A 21,604-nucleotide genomic window follows, 5' to 3' on the forward strand; every position below is an offset into this window, starting at 1 on the left:
CGAATGCTGCAAGTTATTGGGGATAAAGAAGACCAGGACGACCCCCCTAAGGCCACAGTCAGATGGGATGGTGGAAAAATTCAACTGGACCCTGGGACAAGAACTGGCCAAGTACTGTGTTGATGGACAAACGGAATGGGACCAGAAATTACCTGTGATGTTGATGGCATATCAGTCTGCATGCCATGAGTCAACTGGCTACACCCCTGCAAAACTGATATTGGGCCACGAGTTACGTTTACCCATTGACTTGGTAATGGGAAGACCACCTGGTGAAGAGTTGCCTACAGACACCACCGGCTATGCGATGCACCTGGAGGAAAGGGTGGCTGAGGTACATCATCAAGTGTGAGGAGCCCTCAAGTTTTCAGGAGAGGTGATGAAGTGCAAGTATGTTGCCAAGGCAAGTGAGGTGAGCTTCAAGGATGGTGACCAAGTTTGGGTATACAATCCTCAGCGTAAGAAGGAACAGTCACTGAAGCTGCAAAGCCCATGGGACGGGCCTTACACTGTGTTGGACCACCTATCAGACATAACGTATCGGATTCGGGGAAGCAGGAAGTCTCGCCCAAAGGTGGTACACATGAACCATCTGTGGCAGTGCAATGGGCCAGGACAATACAGCTGGGACGTCTCCGAGTAATTGTGCTCACCCACAGCCGAGGATGTTGAGGAGGATCAAGGAGCTGAAGTGCAAGAGGATGGTGGCAGCTTCCCAAGAGGAGATGCAAATCAAGAAGAGGACCAAAAGCTTCCTGGAGGAGTGAACTGTGTGGAGGAGCAAGGACATCGTCAGAAGCGGAATAGGAGAAGACCTGTGATAAGTTGAAGGATTATTTTGTGTATAGCCTAGTTAGATGTTCCATTAAGATTAAGGTTTGAGTTTGTAAACAGTATACTGTGTAGTTTTGTCAGGATGACAAAGAACTAGGGAGGGGATAGTGTTAAGAAACAAGATTTGCCAGTTAGGTGTTCGAAAAGCATCTCGATATTTCCCTGTGTTTACGTTGGCTGGGTCCGGTACGAGTCAGAGTTGCCAGTTAGCCTGCTGTTTGTGAGCGTAGTTATTTCGTAAGTTATGCATTAATTTTTGTGCTCTTTTTCTTTATAATGATTTATTTATGTGATTGCTTGTTAAATTATGTAATTTAAGTTCGTATGGTAAATGATTTAATGTTATGTAATCTAGGAAAGATTTGGCATGTTTTGGTTGTCTCTGAATTGGCAACAGTTGTTCTCATAGAATGTAGACGTTTCTAGTAAAATGCAAGCTTATATAAAGTTGGGGAGAGGCTAGGGCAGGTTCAGTCGGATGTCAAGTCAGTTTGAGTGAAGTGCAGTCGGTTTTGGTGTAGTGCAGTGTCAGTGAAGATTGTTTATTTTGGTACTTGTGAAAACAGTGACGGGTTATTGAAGTTTGTTTATCATTGGTACTTGAGAAAACAGTGAAATGTGAAGCATTAAGTGTAATAACTGTGAAGTGCTGTTAAGCATTAAGTGTAATAGCAGTTACTAAAGTGTGTCAGGCTCCAGTGCTTGTGAGAACAGTGAAGTTGGAAAGCATTAAGAAGAATTATTTGGAAAATAAAGACATTGAATTTTAAGAAGCCAGCGTTTATTTTCGCCTCAGCTGATCTTGTGTACTGCACACCTAAAGGCTGACCATAGGAAGAACAACTCGCTGGGCAACATCATTCCTATACTGAACTATTGCTTTTGAAGCCTGTGGCAGTGTGGGGCGATGACGTAACAATACTTTTACTTATTCTTCCCAGTGCTTTAAATTAGGTACTATTGGCCACAGAAGTTTCGTTCCTCTCATTGTGGGCGATTTGATGAATGTGGCAACGTTGCATTCTCCCCCTCTACACCCCCTCCCTCCACCCGTCTCCCCAGATAGCTTCTGAGGTTTATGAACCGCGTTGTGAAGCACCTGAACGTCCCTGGTGGAGGGAAAGTTAAGAGTAGGTAAGAGATGGGTGAGAGCTAGGAGGGTTAGGTGTGGCAGGGAGGTTTTGAAAGTGAGTCAGTTGGATAAAAGAGAGAAAAAGATAGAGTATCAGGAGAAATTGAAAGATGAGTGGAGCGCAGTGAAAGATCGGGAAAATGGCAGCGTGGAGGAGGAATGGCAGTTGTTTAAGAGTGCTGTGGTGGGGCATGCAGAAGAGGTGTGTGGTGTGAGACGTGTGGGTGGTGGTGTAAGAAAAGGAAGTGAATGGTGGTGCGAGGAAGTAAGTATGGCTGTGGCCGAGAAGAGACGTGCATATGAAGTGTGGCTGCAGAGGAAGGATGAGATGTCATATGAAAGGTATAAGGAAAAGAGGAATAGAGCGAGAAGGGCTGTGCGTGATGCTAAAGTGACAGCAGATGAGAGGTGGGGTAGGCGGCTGACAGAGAATTTTCAACAGAATAAGAAAATGTTTTGGAAGGAGGTGAAAAGGGTGCGAAAGGGAGAGTCTGGGAAGGAAGAACGAGTAAAAGCAGAGGATGGAAGGATGTTAATTGAGATGGATGCAGTAAGGAAGAGATGGGCAGAGTATTTTGAAAGATTATTAAATGTAGAGGAGGAAAGGGTGGCTGAGATTGTGGCGGATGGAAGGGTGCAAGGAATAAATGTGTTGGGAGAGTTGAATGATTCTTTGATCACGAAGGAGGAAGTGGAGAAGGCAGTAAAGGAGATGAAAACAGGGAAAGCTGCAGGTATGGATGGGTGTGCTGTGGAATGCCTGAAGGGTGGTGGAGTGACTATTGTTGACTGGTTAGTAAGATTGTTGAATGTGTGCTTTGAGAAAGGTATGGTGCCAATTGACTGGGCAAGTGCTTGTGTGGTCCCGTTGTATAAAGGCAAGGGTGATAAGTATGAATGTACTAGCTTTAGGGGTATAAGTCTGTTGAGTGTTGTAGGTAAGGTGTATGGTAGAGTGTTAATTATGAGAGTTAGAGAGGGTACAGAGGGAGTGATTAGTGATGAGCAGTGTGGCTTTAGGAGAGGGAGGGGATGCGTTGATCAGGTGTTTGCTGTGAGACAAGTGTGTGAAAAGTATTTAGCGAAAGGCAAGGATGTGTTTTGGGCATTTATGGATTTAGAGAAAGCGTATGATAGAATTGATAGGGAGGCTTTGTGGACTGTTTTAAGATTGTATGGACTTGATGGTAGGTTACTAAAAGGGGTGAAAAGTTTTTATGTAAATAGTAGAGCATGTGTAAGAGTGGGAAATGCTGTGAGTGATTGGTTTCCCGTGAGAGTGGGGCTGCGACAGGGATGTGTGATGTCACCTTGGTTGTTTAATATTTACATGGATGGTGTTGTAAGGGAGGTGAATGCAAGAGTTTTAGGTGGTCTGAGTCTGGTAAATGTTGATGGTGGAGATTGGAATCTGAAGCAGCTGCTGTATGCAGATGATACTGCACTGGTGACTGATTCAGAGGAGAGATTGAGACAGTTGGTAGAGGAGTTTGGAAGGGTGTGTGAAAGGAGGAATTTGAAAGTAAATGAGAATAAGAGTAAAGTGATGAAGTGTACGAGGTTGATAGATGGTAGGGGGATGAATATAGTTTTGAATGGTGAGTTGCTTGAGGAGGTAGATTGTTTTAAATATCTAGGGTCACATGTTGCTGTGGATGGAAGAATAGATGCAGAAGTGAAGTTTAGAATAAATGAAGTAGGAAAGGTGCTGGGAGGAATGAAAAAAGTGTTTAAATGTCGTTCGTTTAGAATGGATGTAAAGAGAAGGCTGTATGAGGGTGTTGTGGTACCGACTGCATTATATGGGGCTGAAACATGGAATATGGGTGTAGCAGAGAGGAAAAGTTTGAATGTAATGGAGATGAGGTGTCTGAGGAGTATGTGTGGAGTGACGCGTATGGATCGGGTGCGAAATGATGAAGTGCGAAGGAGAACTGGAGTTGTTCAGGAGATGGCTGGTAGAGTTGAGCAGAGGGTGTTGCGATGGTTTGGGCATACGGAGAGAATGGATAATGAGCGATTGGTGAAAAAGATAACTAGATCTGATGTGAGAGGTGTAAGGCTGAGAGGAAGACCACGAATAGGATGGATGGATAGTGTGAAAAGAGCGCTGGATGCGAGAGGGATGTCTATCGAGCAAGGAAGAGTGGCTGTGCGTGACAGAAATAAATGGAGAGAAATTGTGAATAAATAAGTGATGACGCAGCCCTGAGGGGATATTCTCCCGCATTTGGTCTGATCAGCTAGTCAGGTCAGGTGCGGGTAAGGGGATGGGTATGTTATGATGTGGCAGGGGTAAACCAGCTCTGCTGTCGGGCCCTGCTGCGGATGTCACTGATTGCATTGCGCAGTTGACCCTTGTGCGGTGTGGTGCGGTGAGGATCTGTCCGTTCTCCCCTTTGGGGCTAAGATGTGAATGAATGTGTTTAAATGGATGAGTAAATGGAGAGTGTGTCGTCCTGTCTCGGCTACCTCCCTTTCCTTGGGGGAAGCAGCCTAGGTATATAGATAGATAGATAGATACTCGATATGATGGGCATGATATATTATGCCTGTTGCTAATGAAAATTTGCGAGTTTCATGACTGTATTCATTTTTGCAGGAGTTATTAGAATGTATAAATGTGTCATGCCATTTGTACCAAATCACAGTAGTACTACCAAATACTAAAGCATCTGGCGTTACTTCCGACATTCTTCCAGTGTTATTAATGACTACACTCTTATAATCTGCTTAGGCCGACCAGTGCTACGAACAAGTTAAGGAAATTTTTTTTTTTTTCTCATCTATTCATTCATTTATGAAATAATTAATATCGAAAGAGTGAGAGCAACAAATTTAAAATAGAAATTAAGAATACACAAAAGTCTGTCAAAGTGATAAGCACATTAGAAACTGGCAACATCCAAGGGTGAACATACTAGATGAAGTAATATTGTAATAAAAATTAAAGAAGATTACCCGACCGAACACTGACAACCAGATAATTAGATTGTGTCGATAATATAGGTGATATGGCAGCCCTATCACAATCTAGGGCTCAGCCATAAAATCCCTCGTTACGACAGTAAAATCGGTGTAATCTTTTACCTTTCTTCCATCTTGCGTTTCTCTGTAATACCAGTATCCACTAGAATAAGACCACTGATGAGGAGGGATCCAGTAATGAAGACATTATGTGAACGGATGTCACTCAGAACGCATGTATGAAAAATAAAGAAACGGCATCAGAAGTGTGACTGTAAAAAAGCATAATAATACGGCGCCGTCTAACAGGGGTGGAGGATGAAAAGGCTCACACAGGAAATGATGCAAGGCAAATAAAAAGTGAACACTGATGAGTATGAAATACTCTACAGACAAAAGAAGAGACTGAGCGACGACAATAACATGTCGAAGGACAAGGATAGACGAGGAAAGGCAAGGTGAGAAGGCGAAGGATAGGAAGACTGAAACCAAGTATATAAATGATATATGAGTAAATATTTGTCGGTAGTAATAGTCATTCTATTTTTTTTTTTTTTTTTTTTGTGTGTGTCCGACTCTGGGCATAGGCTTCACAGCCTGCTGTCAAGGCCCAGCAGTCCTCCTACATACCATACACCTTCTACATGTCACCACTTCGGCGCTAACACCCACCGTCCATATTGAATACATGCTAGGGCTGTCTCATACAGGACTGGTGTATTGGTATATATTTGTAATATATATTACTGTATGCAGTTTTACAAAAGGAAAGGCAAGGTGAGAAGGCGATGGATAGGGAGACGGAAACCAAGTATATAAATGATCTATGGGTAAATATTTGTCCGTAGTAATAGTCATTATATTTGTAACATATATTACTGTATACAGTTTGACAAAAGGAAAGGCAAGGTGAGAAGGCGATGGATAGGAAGACGGAAACCAGGTATATAAAATAATGATATATTGGGAAGTATCATCAAGTAACTAAACATCGTTAACTCTGAATTATTTCATCATATTTATATATTTTTCCGTAGTAGTATCATTATATCTATAACATATATTACTGTATACTGTTTAAAAAAATAATACACATCATTAAGCATATATATATAAATAAATAAATAAATAAATATATATATATATATATATATATATATATATATATATATATATATATATATATATAGATAGATAGATAGAGAGATAGATATATATATATAGATAGATAGATAGATAGAGAGAGAGAGAGGGGGGGGGAAGGAAGAATTCAAATTGTAAAGTGCGAATTCTCCGAACCATCTGTAAGGAAGGCGTTTATCCACCCTCTTCCTCCCCCTCCCCTCCCTCCAGGATTTACTCCTCAGAATTCGAGGTGTTCTGATATCTCATGGCACGGTTTTGTTCTCATAACCCGTTGCACCACCGCCAGGAAATGACAACCTTAAGCAATGGATCCACCTCAAGACACGTTAGCAAAGCGAGGCCAAATTATTGGCATGAAGGAAGCAGGGCACACTGTAGCAGAGATAGCAGCACACCTCGGTTTATCTAAGCCAACTGTGCGACGGTGGATTCAAAGATGGGAGGAATCTGCCTGTCTACTAGATCGCCCTAGGTGTGGAGCACCGAGAAAAACCACCCCTCAAGAGGACAGACAAATAATTAGCGAAGTTGAAAACGATCCTTTCACCAACGCAGTTGCTATCCAGGAAAGGCTGCATATGAATGTGTCTGCAGAAACTGTTAGGAGGCGACTTCACGAAAGGGGACATCATCACCGAACTCCTGCAGTGAAATGGCTACTTGACGATAGACATCGTGAGGCCAGGCTTCGCTTTGCTCACCAGCATGTTGACAAAGATTTATCATTCTGGGGCCGAGTTATCTTCTCAGATGAGAAGTCATTTTCTTCGTCAACCCATGGCCGACTTCACTGTTGGAGGGTAAACGGCACTAGGTATATCAGGTGCAACATCTACGAGGTGGCCAGAAGTGGCCATGTGACGGCCAATGTGTGGGGTTGGATACATCTCTATGGAATTGGAGAAATGGCAGAAATAGACGGGAGGTTCAACTCTGAAAAATACATAGAGATCCTGGAAGAGGTAATGCTGCCTAGTGTACGAAGTTTTGCCCTGCCTTATCCTGAGCAGATCATCTATATGCAGGTGTGTGTGTTTGTTGTTTATAGTAAATATATATGCCATATACTATTAGTCACTTTTACAATTAAACACTTTTTCATGATTAAAAATAAGTGCATCGGGGTCCTATTCATATGAACTGTCTCATCGTAATTTCAAGACCAGTTTGACAACCATTTGGGTATTTAATGGCTCTTACTAAATTCATTATACTAAACGATAGATGATTTTTTACTGGAATTAGTCTTAATCATTGCCTACAAGCAGTAGGAATGAACTTTACCGGTCACGTGTGAACACTGTAAGACAATCGTTAACCTGTCCTGTTTTCTCTCCATTCCTAGGATAATTCGCCCATCCACACAGCGAGAATTGTCAGATGCTGGTTTGAGGAGCAACGACATCTAGAGCTTCTGGAATGGCCTAGCAGGGGATGTGACCTCAACCCTATAGAAAATGTATGGGGAAGCATTGTTCATTCATGGGTGCCTGGCCAGGAGAGAACCTCCCGCCAGTTACTGGATCACAGCAGGGCTGAGTGGGAGACATTCAGACGCAATGCACACATCATATATAATGATGTTTCATCTATGCCACAGCGATTGCAAGAGGTAATAGAATGCGATGGAGGATGGACTAAATATTAGATTAAATTTTGAACAGGTTGAAACTTTTATTGTAACCATGTTTGGTTACCTGACTGTATCAATATCATTTAAGTTTATTTATTTACCGGGTGGGAGAAGTTAAGGATTGTCCTGTGAATATATGAAATGAAATGCATGACCTTTTACACATGTATGAACGTGCGTAAATAACCAAAGGTATCGGGTCAAAATTGGAAACAATATATATATGTTTTCTTTTAAGGTTCTCCTTGCAGGGAAAATGTCACTTCATGTTGTAATAACTATAAAATAAACACTATGTATTACATATTTTTCCTTATTACATTGACATGTAGCTTAGTGACGATGAATCACTGGTTTTCATGCACGATGCGTGCCATATTATGTTAACTGTAACACATAACTGAATAATCTTCCATAATACAGTATATTTGGGAAAATAAAATATTTATCTACATTTGTTTCATAAACATAGTCATTTGTCATGAGCTGCCTCTGACTTGGTTACCGGATAATTTTATAGTTTCTCTCTATCATTGTTTCTCTCGGTAATTTGTTTTTCTTCTTCCACCACCCCCCTTCTCTCTCTCTCTCTCTCTCTCTGTATATATATTATATATATATATATATATATATATATATATATATATATATATATATATATATATATATATATATGCATAATGGTTACCTTTTTAAAAAACACAATACAGTAATGTTATAGATACAATGATACTACTACGGAAAAATATGTAAATATGATGAAATAATTCAGAGTAAATGTTTACTAATTTGATTATATTTCCCTATATATATATTTCTATATATTTATATATATATATATATATATATATATATATATATATATATATATATATTTATATATATATATAATTTCAGTCTGCCAATCCTTCCCCTTCTCACTTTCTTTCCTCGTTTATTTTTATCAAACCGTTTACAGTAATATAGGTTATAGGTAGATACGCTGACTACTACTACGGACAAATATACAGATGCGAAGAAATAATGCAGAGTAAATGATGCTTAGTTATTTCATTATAGTTTACCCATATATCTTTTTAACTATATACAGTAATATGTTACAAATATTATGATCATTAGTACGGACAATATCCATTTATCTTTTATATACATGGCTTCAGTCTAACTATCCTTCGCCTTCTCACCTTGCCTTTCCTTTTGTCAAACTGTATACAGTTATATATGTTACAAATATACTGACTATTACTACGGACAAATACTTACTCATAGATCATTTATATACTTGGTTTCCGTCTCCTATCCATCGCCTTCTCACCTTGCCTTTCCTTTTGTAAAACTGCATACAGTAATATATATTACAAATAGAATAACTATTACTACCGACAAATATTTACTCATATATCATTTATATACTTGGTTTCAGTCTTCCTATCCTTCGCCTTCTCACCTTGCCTTTCCTCGTCTATCCTTGTCCTTCGACATGTTATTGTCGTCGCTCAGTCTCTTCTTTTGTCTGTAGAGTATTTCATACTCATCAATGTTCACTTTTTATTTGCCTTGCATCATTTCCTATGTGAGCCTTTTCATCCTTCACCCCTGTTAGACGGCGCCGTATTATTATGCTTTTTTACAGTCACACTTCTGATGCAGTTTCTTTATTTTTCATACATGCGTTCTGAGTGACACATCCGTTCACATAATGTCTTCATTACTGGATCCCTCCTCATCAGTGGTCTTATTCTAGTGGATACTGGTATTACAGAGAAACGCAAGATGGAAGAAAGGTAAAAGATTACACCGATTTTACTGTCGTAACGAGGGATTTTATGGCTGAGCCCTAGATTGTGATAGGGCTGCCATATCACCTATATTATCGACACAATCTAATTATCTGGTTGTCAGTGTTCGGTCGGGTAATCTTCTTTAATTTTTATTACAATATTACTTCATCTAGTATGTTCACCCTTGGATGTTGCCAGTTTCTAATGTGTTTATCACTTTGACAGACTTTTGTGTATTCTTAATTTCTATTTTAAATTTGTTGCTCTCACTCTTTCGATATTAATTATTTCATAAATGAATGAATAGATGAGAAAAAAAAAAAATTTCCTTAACTTGTTCGTAGCACTGGTCGGCCTAAGCAGATTATAAGAGTGTAGTCATTAATAACACTGGAAGAATGTCGGAAGTAACGCCAGATGCTTTAGTATTTGGTAGTACTACTGTGATTTGGTACAAATGGCATGACACATTTATACATTCTAATAACTCCTGCAAAAATGAATACAATCATGAAACTCGCAAATTTTCATTAGCAACAGGCATAATATATCATGCCCATCATATCGAGTAACATGCAGTAAACTCGGACGTTCAGGTGCTTCACAACGCGGTTCATAAACCTCAGAAGCTATCTGGGGAGACGGGTGGAGGGAGGGGGTGTAGAGGGGGAGAATGCAACGGTGCCACATTCATCAAATCGCCCACAATGAGAGGAACGAAACTTCTGTGGCCAATAGTACAGTCACCTCGTTTACTCATTTATATATATGTATACATTTATATACTTAATACCTTTCATTTATTACTACTCATTTATTCATCTACTCAGTTAACACATAAATAAAATAAGTGTTTCATAACACCATATCCTAGCAAAATGAGTTTATTTTAGCTGAGTGATATAACCGGAACATTTTCGACACCACCAGTATTAGTGACGGAGGACATACAGTTAGCAGCGACTGCCGATTGACAAGTAGAAGAACAAGAAAGCAAACAAAACATAAAATTCTCCATAAAGTAAAGGCAAAGAAACAAATACCTCATTTCTAGATGACATTGATGATCATTGGGAAACTCCCTCTGATGTAGCAAGTGAGGACTTTAGCTCTGCCTGACATATTTATGAAAATTTACTTAACAGAGTTCACAGGTCAGGTAAAACATATTCCACTATTCCTTCAGACAACAATAAAGAACTCTAAGTGAACCTAACAAAACAAACTACCAAATGAATAACAAAGGCAATGGCACAATTCAAACATCCCCACCTCATGTTTACGTTTATCATGGGGATAAAAACATCCCAAAATCCTCGGGCACAGAAAAGACCACATTAATGTAATGTCACTCATTAACCAGTGCGAACAACTATTTGTTAAGAAACATGCAACAGATGAGCAGGAGAAAATAGCAATATTTTCCTCATGGATTAACCAAGAGAGATGTCCAGCAGGTGATTTGCTTAAATCAGATAAGCTCCTTAGAGCTAAGACATATGATGAGTTTAAAGCGGATTTCCTGAAAAAAAAAAAAAAATCTCTGGAGGTATAAACTTCTTGCCAGGTATAATTCCAGAATTACATAAGACTGTGGATCTCGTAAGAGAACATAAACAAATCATGTATTAAGTGAACTAACAGCAAATGTTTCCACAATTAAGAGAACATTATTAGCTACTTTAGAAAACTCAAACTGGATAACAGATGATGGAAAGATGTCACCAATGCTTGTCATAGACATCACTGGTTATGTAGCTGCCCTGTGCAAATTGTCTGATAGGGTCCTTAAGATCGCTAAGATGATATCTTACACCCCAGGAATGTGCTTGCTAGATTTTATGAACGAGGTAGAGATGAATAAAGTAATGCAGGGGTGACCGAAGCAGAGTCAAATTCTACTACAATGAGAATGACAGACGCAGTGTCGTACAACTACCCCAAACAAAGAACAGAATCGGTCACGACCCAAAAACAGACAGAACAGACAACCACAAACTTCAAGGCAGCGATCTCAAACACCAGGCCAGAGGCAGTCACATAAGTTTGCACGCAGTCTGAGCAGAAGCAACACCACAGATACCACTAAATATGGAAGGTCATCTCGAGGATCACGTTCGGGAGATAGGTCCACTCTATGTTACAATTCTGCAAACCTGGGACACACAAAGAATGAATGCTTTATAATAACAAAGGAAAATAAACAAAATGTGCAAGGGTGTGACCCATATTGTGGACATCACAAGTCAGGGACACTGGACCTCCAGTTGTAACACAGTAGAAAAACTTATTTCCATATTTAAATCGGGGGAAGGCCAAGTCATGACAAAAAACGACCACTCATTCAGAAAGCCAAATCTAAAATTCACATACGAGGCATTATGGGAAGTGAGTGTATCTTAGTAACAGCTGTATGTGGAGGTGAAAACATTTCTTTGTTCTTGGATACAGGCTCTCCAGTGAATGTAATAACACAAGAAGAATAAGATGGGATTTTTAGAAATAAGAAAGTAACTTTCCTGGAAGAAAATGATGTAGACTTATATGCGGTAGATGGCAAACAAATTTCAGTAAAAGGCATGATACGGTTAAACATCAGTTTAACAGAGACTACAAGACCAATTTTAGTATTTATCTAAATTGTTGAAAACTTAGCAATAAAAGCTAATATGTTGCTAGGTTTAAGGACAATGAGAACAGAGAAAATAATTTTACTCCCACAAATGAATGGGATAGACTTTACTAATGAATTCATAGAAAAATTATCATCAGATTTCTTACCAATCAACAGTGGAGAACCAAAAAATATTTGAAATATTAAAACCCTAAACAGAAATACACAAACAGACGAGTGTATAGATCCACTCACACCACCCTCCACAGCCTCCCGGACTAGAGACCGAGGTAACAGTACTGACTCATCAGTTTTCCCCGCCCATCTCACCAATGATTTAGTTATTCCTCCTAACTCATACATGAAAGTTACCATAAAGATAAATTGAAGAATAGTACCATCCTTGCCTTAGAGGAATTATGTAAAGTGAAAGAAGTGTCAGTAAAAACCGCATTATGTCAGGTGGATAATGATGGGCAAACTCAGGTGTTCATAATTAATCACATGACTGGAGAAGTACAGATGAAGAAGGGGACTTGTATAGTTAATACAGAAAAATGTCCTGCCCCTGTAATGGAGATAGTTTCAGCTGGAATGACAAGTAAAATCAAATCTACGAATAGAGAATTTGATTCACTAAGGACAATTTAATGAAGAAACTGATGTTATTTTTTTTTTGGAAAACATCAACAAACGGTAGCATTACCTGGAGAACAATTAGGGTGTACTAACCTGATTAATCACAAGATTAACGTGCATCCAGACACACAACCTTTTTTTGTACCAGCCTATACAGTTCCACAATCACAACATACACTTGCAAACCAGTATGTTGATGAAATGCTAAAAATGGGTATTATTGAGCCATCAGTCTCCCCCTGAAATGCCTCTATTTTTCGTGCACAAACGAAATGGAGAAATGCTTGCGGTAGTAGGTTAATATAAACTAAATAATCACACAATCCCAGACCGGCTTCCCATGCCATTGCTTAGTGACGTCCTGCAAAATATTGAATCAGAAAATAATGTACTTTCCACAATCGATTTGCTTAACTCATGGAAAGCGACCATGCACCGATAGGTACCGCGAGCCAAGCAACGATGTGGCTGAAATTTCGAGTCTTACAGAACTGAATGAAACACGCATAATCGTCTTGGGCATGTTCGCGCGCATCAGGCAATATATATATATATATATATATATATATATATATATATATATATATATATATATATATGATCACATAAAGTCACTTGGTGGTGAGATAAAATGGCCAGAAGATGGACAGCTGGTTGCACGAGCAACCCACCACCCACGGTGATTAAGGTAAGGACGCGGGCATTATCCTGGAAAAACAGTCTACAGTATGTTTACCACGGCCTTGGGCATGGATCACATGATTACTGTATCATCAATCCTCTCTCTCTCTCTCTCTCTCTCTCTCTCTCTCTCTCTCTCTCTCTCTCTCTCTCTCTCTCAAACTACGATAAATTTCCTTTACCTTACGCACTGCTGACAAAGCATACATTATTACACAATTTAGGCCTACCCGTAATTCTCTCTCTCTCTCTCCGATAGAGGAGGGAGGGAATGTGAATGTGTGTGAAGAATAAGAGAGAAAAGAGGGACAATGTTTATGCCTTATCTCCTGACTCAAAGGGATGCTCCTTTGCCATTCCTGTATTTATTCTCTCTCTCTCTCTCTCTCTTTCTCTCTCTCGTGTGTGTATGTGTGTGTGTGTGAGTGCAGATCCCGTTTATCTCTCTCTCTCTCTCTCTCTCTCTCTCTCTCTCTCTCTCTCTCTCTCTCTCTCTCGTGTGTGTGTGTGTGTGTGTGTGTGTGTGTGTGTGTGTGTGTGTGTGTGTGTGTGTGTGTGTGTGTGTGTGTGTATAGCTCCCCTAGCACCTGGTGCAGGGTTGGCGACATCATGGAAGGAAACTTAGTGCACGCTTTATGGTGTCCACGCGCGGGCGTATTCTGAGCGTATATGGGGCAGTGCGTGGGTGGTATCAAGAGTTGCCACCTGCCCCTATTTCCCATACAATTTTCAACCACCTACTCCTAGTGGCGCAGTTTTGGTAAGCCTTTGAAAATCGCGTTCATTTGAAGCCTATCGCTTTTGACTCTGATAAGTCCCAAATGAGGCCTATCACTCTCAACGGGTTAATGGCTATTTTCAAATACCGTTAGATGAGGTGTCGTATAAATACTCTGCCTTCTCCACTTTTCAACGCTTGATGAATTATGTATTGTCCGGAATTTTAGGAAAAAGGAATATTCGTCTATCTTGACGATATAATTATTTCAACTAATGATATAAAAGAACATCTCCAAAAAATAGACCAACTCCTACAAAAGCTTGGTGATGCTAGAAAAATTAAGCTATCTAAATGCAAATTTTGTTTTAAGGAAATAAAATTCGTAGGCCATAAACTGAATGCAGAAGGAATCCATATATCTGATGACAAAATACAGGCAGTGATGGACTTCCCTGAACCAACTAATATAGAGGAAGTTAGACAATTATTAGGTCTAACAGGATATTATAGATCTTTTATCCAACAATTCTCTCATATAGATTTTCTCTATTCCAGCTACTCAAAAAAGATGCTATATTCCAATGGGGAGAAACACAAAAACAAACATTTAATGAATTAAAAGACAAATTTACAGGTGCACCATGCAGCCTTATCCCGATATCACAAAACAATTTATAATTTGCACAGACGCATCTGTTAAAGGATAAGGGTCTGTATTGATGCAAGAAGATAAGAGATCAAAGAATCAACCAATTGCATTCGCCAGCAGACAAATAAAAGGTGCAGAGAAAGATTATTGCACTTCAGACTCTGATGCACTTGCAGTGGTCTTTGTATTACAAAAGTTTCAAGATTTGGTATATGGTTACGAAATTCACTTATTCACTGACTATAAACCACAAGTGGTTATGTTCAAAGAAAAACTCCTCTCTGGGAGGAGAGCAAGATGGAAATGTACAGTCGAAAACTACAATGTACACTTGACAAGAGTTCCACCTGGACCACCTATTCCAGTGATATAGCTAACGTGGCACAGCGCGTGTGTGTGTGTCCGTGTGAACATGCTCGAGAATTTTTCGAATCGTTAAGCTTCATCTTCTGTGCCGTATTATAATATTATGTGGTCATTGTGTTATGCTGTGATATTGGCTAATAATTACTGTATGACTGTTTAGGATAATGAGCTGTACACTATGCTATTTATAAAGTCTGATTTATATAAAATAATTCTTCTCTTATCTTGTAGCGTGAACCACGATACAGGCTGAGTTGTGGTTCAGAAACAGTGAGCAAGTTCACCCACATATGTCGCGATGTTCGGAGAAGGGGAAAGTACCGTATGGGAGTGAGCAGGAGCTTGGCAGGTGAATGTATTGGGGTCATGTCGTTTACTCCAACGGCATACATTCTTTGCCATTACAGTATATTTATTAAGGTGTCAGTCATATCCTGTATATTAAATAATAATAAACCTTTTTGTTTTTTTATTATTCATTATTATAGACAACTGACTACACACTTTGAATTACACCAAACATAGGATACCCCGTCTCTCGTTAACGGACATGTAGCCTGCTCCACCACCTCGACTCTCTCTCTCTCTCTCTCTCTCTCTGTCAATTCGTCAGCTACAGATCAGTAGATACACACATTATCAGTTTGTACTAATGAGCAATGACGTTTAATATAATATGTTTACCTACAATTTAATACTGTGTCAAAATACATGTGCAATACAATACCAGCTCACCTTACTGATTACGTTAGCCAATAAACAATACTTCTGTCCATAGCCTACGTTTCAGTAATAGTCATGGGGTAGTCATACTCACAGTGATGTTTTCGTAAATGTTCTAGGTAATCATGAGTTCAGTTGCAGATACCAGTTAGAGGGGAGGTGGACGCTGAAACCCCCAATCCCAATAGCTACTCCAGTGCTTTATAATATAGTGTCACTGTAGAGGTTCCAGTTCCTCCAGTTATGTCAATTATTAAGGTTAACATACTGATCGATAGCCATTTCTTATGAAAAATACAAACAGCCTATTATGAACTCTCAAGATATATTATGGCGCAAATTTTGGGAGAGCTGCAGCTTTCACGCGCCGGTCACAGTGGTCCATTTGCTTCAGTATTGCCAGCCTGATAGTGTGATGTTAATGAACATGATATTAATGTTACAACTCTTTATGCTTATTTTCATTTGGAACAACAGCATTCATAAAAGAATTCCATTCAATTCACAGAATGTCAAATACAGTGAGTGTGGGGGGGGGGGCAATACGTGTGGTGGGGGTTGGGGAGTATTGTATGTGATGTGGGTGTGTCATATTGGTAATGAAACTGTTTGCATACATGGCTAGGGACGTCCACGACTGATGTATGTAATCTGTGATTTTCACACTTGATGACACACACCTCAGTATTAATCAGGTTCTATTTATACGTTTGTGGAACCTGAAACATCGTATAAAAACAAACACTGAACTATTAGAGAAATGCAGCGTGAGTGGCATAACACATGAATAACAATGTTCCAGGAAGAAATATTTCCGTACTATAAAATCCATTTAACATATAACGTTGTAGGTGCTGCGTTTCTTAAGCTTAGCTTATCGAATTTCGTTTGATCAGTATATTACGTTATACTATAGCTTTGAGTTCAGTAATATATACGAGTATGTTATACTGTATATTGTATAATACGTGATGTCATGGTGGCTCACCCAATGGATATTCACATAAATCTACATCGAACAGACATCAAGTGCAGTTGTTAGTAGTTTACCAGTATGCCTATTTCTTACTGATCACACACTGAGCAACTTATTCTTCAGCAGTTTTATTGCGATGGTTTGGGCATATGGTGAGAATGGATAATGAGCGATTGGTGAAAAAGATAACTAGATCTGATGTGAGAGGTGTAAGGTTGAGAGGAAGACCACGAATAGGATGGATGGACAGTGTGAAGAGAGCGCTGGATGCGAGAGAGATGTCTGTTGAGCAAGGAAGAGTGGCTGTGCATGACAGAAATAAATGAAGAGAAACTGTGAATGAATAAGTGATGACGCAGCCCTGAGGGGATATTCTCCCGCATTTGGTCTGATTAGCTATTTCAGATCAGGTGCGGGTAAGGGGATGAGTCTGTTATGATGTGGCAGGGGTAAACCAGCTCTGCTGTCGGGCCCTGCTGCGGATGTCACTGATTGCATTGCGCAGTTGCCCCTCGTGCGGTGTGGTGCGGTGAGGATCTGTCCGTTCTTCCCTTTGGGGCTAAGATGCGAATGAATGTGTTTGAATGGATGAGTAAATGGGGAGTGTGTCGTCCTGTCTCGGCTACCTCCCTTTCCTTGGGGGAAGCAGCCTAGGTATATAGATAGATAGATAGATAGTTTTATTAAATCTTTATCACGATTGGGAAACAGCACCTTAGGCATGTCACCTTAGGCATGTCAGCAGATGGCAAGATGTCTAGCGAGTTGGCGAGATGGCAAGAGTTGTCATTGTGCCAGTCAAGGAAGCATCATATTTTAACCTGAGGTGTTCCGTCAACATATGGGTATGTTGCAACGTTTATGTCACAGCTAGACCCGTCAACGTATCAGTACATCGCGCAATTGCAAGGGTCATAATTTGCACAATTTTCTATTTTTGTGCGTGATTTTTGGTAAGTATACACGGGACACCTTCCTCTACAAGATGACAGGCAGGGACAATGCCTTACCCTGCATGACCTACCCCCCCATGCACACCATTGTCTCGGCAATTCATATGTTACCAGTGACCTAGCTAATAAAGACATATAGGGCCAGAGTGATTCCCCAATCGATGACAATGTGGAGGACAAAGTTTACGTAGCATTAGAGGAAGAAACAGTCAGAAATGATGATCAGGTAATGTCACCAAAAAAGGTCAGGTATGTTGATGTGTTAGTGAGTGAAACAATGCTTATATTGCTCATATTACTGTTTGAAAACCAATATACTCTCGTACTACATATAAATTCGTACCAAATAAATAAATAAATTCCGTTTATGAGTGGTGTGGAATAGTTACCCTCCCATAGAACTCGTTTTCTTTGGAGCCAGCCTGATAGAAAACCCAGTAAGGTAAGGAGTACTGCTACCTGTATCGAGTATTTTAAACCTCAGGTGAGCGATTTCTCTATGAATTTTCGATGTTTCTCACCAAAAGCGGAGGTTTGAGCCAAATTTTTTTTTCTCCAAAATTTGTCAGGATTGGGGGGAGTCAGTAGTGGAAAATCGGTTGGGATGGGGCGGGGTAATGGAAAATAATGTGCCATTGTAACTGGAAAGTTCCATGACGAAATGCACATGAACGTGCCTAATTCCTGTATAGGTACCCCCAAATACAAATCATGTCAGTGAGCAAAATATATAATATAGTGTTGTATCATTTATATTCCTAGATAAGTTATATTAAGCTACTTAACCCGCCCCATCCCGACGTTTTCTGGGCAGTGGTACGCCCCAGTCCCGACATTTTTGGACCTTTTTTTTTTTTGGCTCAAACATCTGCTTTTGGTGAGAAACATCGAAAATTCATAGAGAAATCGCTCACCTGAGGTTTAAAATACTCGATCTAGGTACGAGTACCTCCTTACCTGCCTGGGTCTTCTAACAGGCTGACACCAAAGAAAACGAGTTCTATGGGAGGGTAACTATTTTATCCACTCATAAACAGTATTTATTTATTTACTTGGTAAGAATTTATATGTAGTACAAGAGTATATTGGTTTTCAACCAGTAATATAGGCATTATAAGCATTGTTTCACTCACTAACTCATCACCATTCATGACCTTTTTTTCCCACATTACCTGCTCATCATTTCTCACTGTTTCTTCCTCTAATACTATATAAACTTTGTCCTCCACATTGTCATCGATTGGGGAATCACTCTGGCCCTGAATGTCTTTATTGGCCAGGTCACTGGTAACAGGTGAATTGCCGAGACAATGGCGTGCAGGGGGGGGGAGAGGTTATTTTGTGTAAGGCATTGTCCCTGCTTGGCATCTTGTAGAGGAATAGAGGAAGGTGTCTCGTGTATACGTGCCAAAAATCACTCACGAAATCACTCGCGAAAATTGAAAATTGTGCAAATTAGGGACCTTGCAATGTTGCAGCATTAATTCACGTCTCCGGGATATGAGTGCACATCATGTGAGGACGTGAATTCACGTCTCTGGTACGCGGCGGGTTAAGTCACTGTTAGGTAGTTATACTGTAAGGAGTAATGTCCATTATAATCAGAGGATAATCAAAACACACATAAGATTTGTATGGAACCCATTTATTAGTAGGAGGTCCACCCACCTTCCTACTCGATCACCTCCCGCAGTCTGTTTGGCATAGAGGCGACATGGGTTCCGTATGAGCTGCTGCTGTTTTGTGATGTGAGCATGGATGTGGGCCAGTAGTTCATCTGGTGTTCGTCCACTCTCAGGCTTCCAACAGTTAACCATATTTTCCCCTACATTTTCGATGAGGTTCATGTCTGCTCCCTTACTGGGCCAGTCGAGCAGCTGCAGGTCCTGTCGACCTCTAAACCATTCCGAGCCTCTTCTCACTGTGTGGATGGGGCAGCGGTCCTGAACAAAAATTATAGGGCTGGGAGGAAACGAAGAGTTCCCCACCCGGACTGAGTTGAAGAAAAAAATCCTGCAAAATTTTAATGAATTTTTCAGCAGTGAACCTCCCCCCTGTCCTGGTGATGTCACCCATGCCATGGATGCACACCCATCCCCAGACATTGACGGTGACGTGTCCACTTCTGTCATCCTCGTAATGTTCCTACAGTCATATCTACACGTGAATAGAATATTAACACATCTTTCAGATAGTTTCGTACCACAGTATTTCTATAGTATATTATATGGGGATTGTAAAGCTTAATAAACACTGGTGCTAGTGTTGGTATTATGCGTTCATCTAGGCGTACTATTACTATGAATATCACGATCAGCAAATGTTAAATATTAAAATTAAGTATAAAAGTATGTTTATGTTTTACATATCACCAGTAAATTTTTACATATGCATTTGAGTATTGTCGCCTACAGAAATGTTTTCTCTATCATTAAAGTTTATGAATGCAAAATACCTGGAAATAGTCATAAAGAGAAGTATCATGCATACTATCAACGCAGCTCTATTCTCTGGCCTTTATCTAGAGAGAGAGAGAGAGAGGGAGAGAGAGAGAGAGAGAGAACTGATTAGACTATGTGAAAGAACAGTAGCTAGCTTAAGGCAAGAGAACAGAGCTGCATTGAGAGTATGCATGATACTTCTCTTTATGACCGTTACCATGTATTTTGTATTCATAAAATTTAATGACAGAGAAAACATTTCTGGAGGTGACAATACGCAAATGCATATGTAAAAATTTACTGGTGATATGTATAACATAAACATACTTTTATACTGTATCACTAAACAATTTTAATATTAAACATTTGCAGGTCATTTGATATTCATAGTAATATACGTCTAGATGAACGCATATTACCAACACTTGCACCACTGTTTATTAAGCCTTACAAACCCCATAAAATATGCCATAGAAATACTACAGTGCATAGTGAACCATAACATGAAAAACGGCGGCCTTTCCCGACACATCAAAGATAATAGAAAAGGAACTATCTGAACGATGTGTTAATATTCTATTCACGTGTAGATATGACCATAGGAACATTACGAGGATGACAGAAGTGGACACGTCACCGTCAGTGTCGGGATGGGTGTGCATCCACGGCATGGGTGACATCACCGGGATAGAGGGGAGGTACACTGCTGAAAAATTCATTAAAATTTTGCAGGATTTTTTCCTCACCTTAGTTCAGGAGGGGAACCATCCGTTTCCTCCCAGCCCTATAATTTTTGTTCAGGACTGCTGCCCCATCCACACGGCGAGAAGAGGCTCGGAACGGTTTAGAGGTCGACAGGACCTGCAGCTGCTCGACTGGCCCAGTAAGGGAGCAGACATGAACCTCATCGAAAATGTAGGGGAAAATATGGTTAACTGTTGGAAGCCTGAGAGTGGACGAACACCAGATGAACTACTGGCCCACATCCATGCTCACATCACAAAACAGCAGCAGCTCATACGGAACCCATGTTGCCTCTATGCCAAACAGACTGCGGGAGGTGATCGAGTAGGAAGGTGGGTGGACCTCCTACTAATAAATGGGTTCCATACAAATCTTATGTGTGTTTTGATTATCCTCTGATTATAATGGACATTACTTCATACAGTATAACTGCCTAACAGTGACTTTAACCCATTGACTGCGGCTGTATCATATATGATATCTGGGTCCAAATGGCTCTGACTGCGGCTGTATCATATATGAATTCCTGCTTTTAAAAATTTCACCGTCAGAAATGGTATGAAATAAATCAGCAAGCAACTCATGGCACCCTATAGAATATTGT

Source organism: Coenobita brevimanus, chromosome 33, assembly GCF_032717465.1.
Source record: "Coenobita brevimanus isolate Jiangsu-jjx chromosome 33, ASM3271746v2, whole genome shotgun sequence".
NCBI lineage: Eukaryota > Metazoa > Arthropoda > Malacostraca > Decapoda > Coenobitidae > Coenobita > Coenobita brevimanus.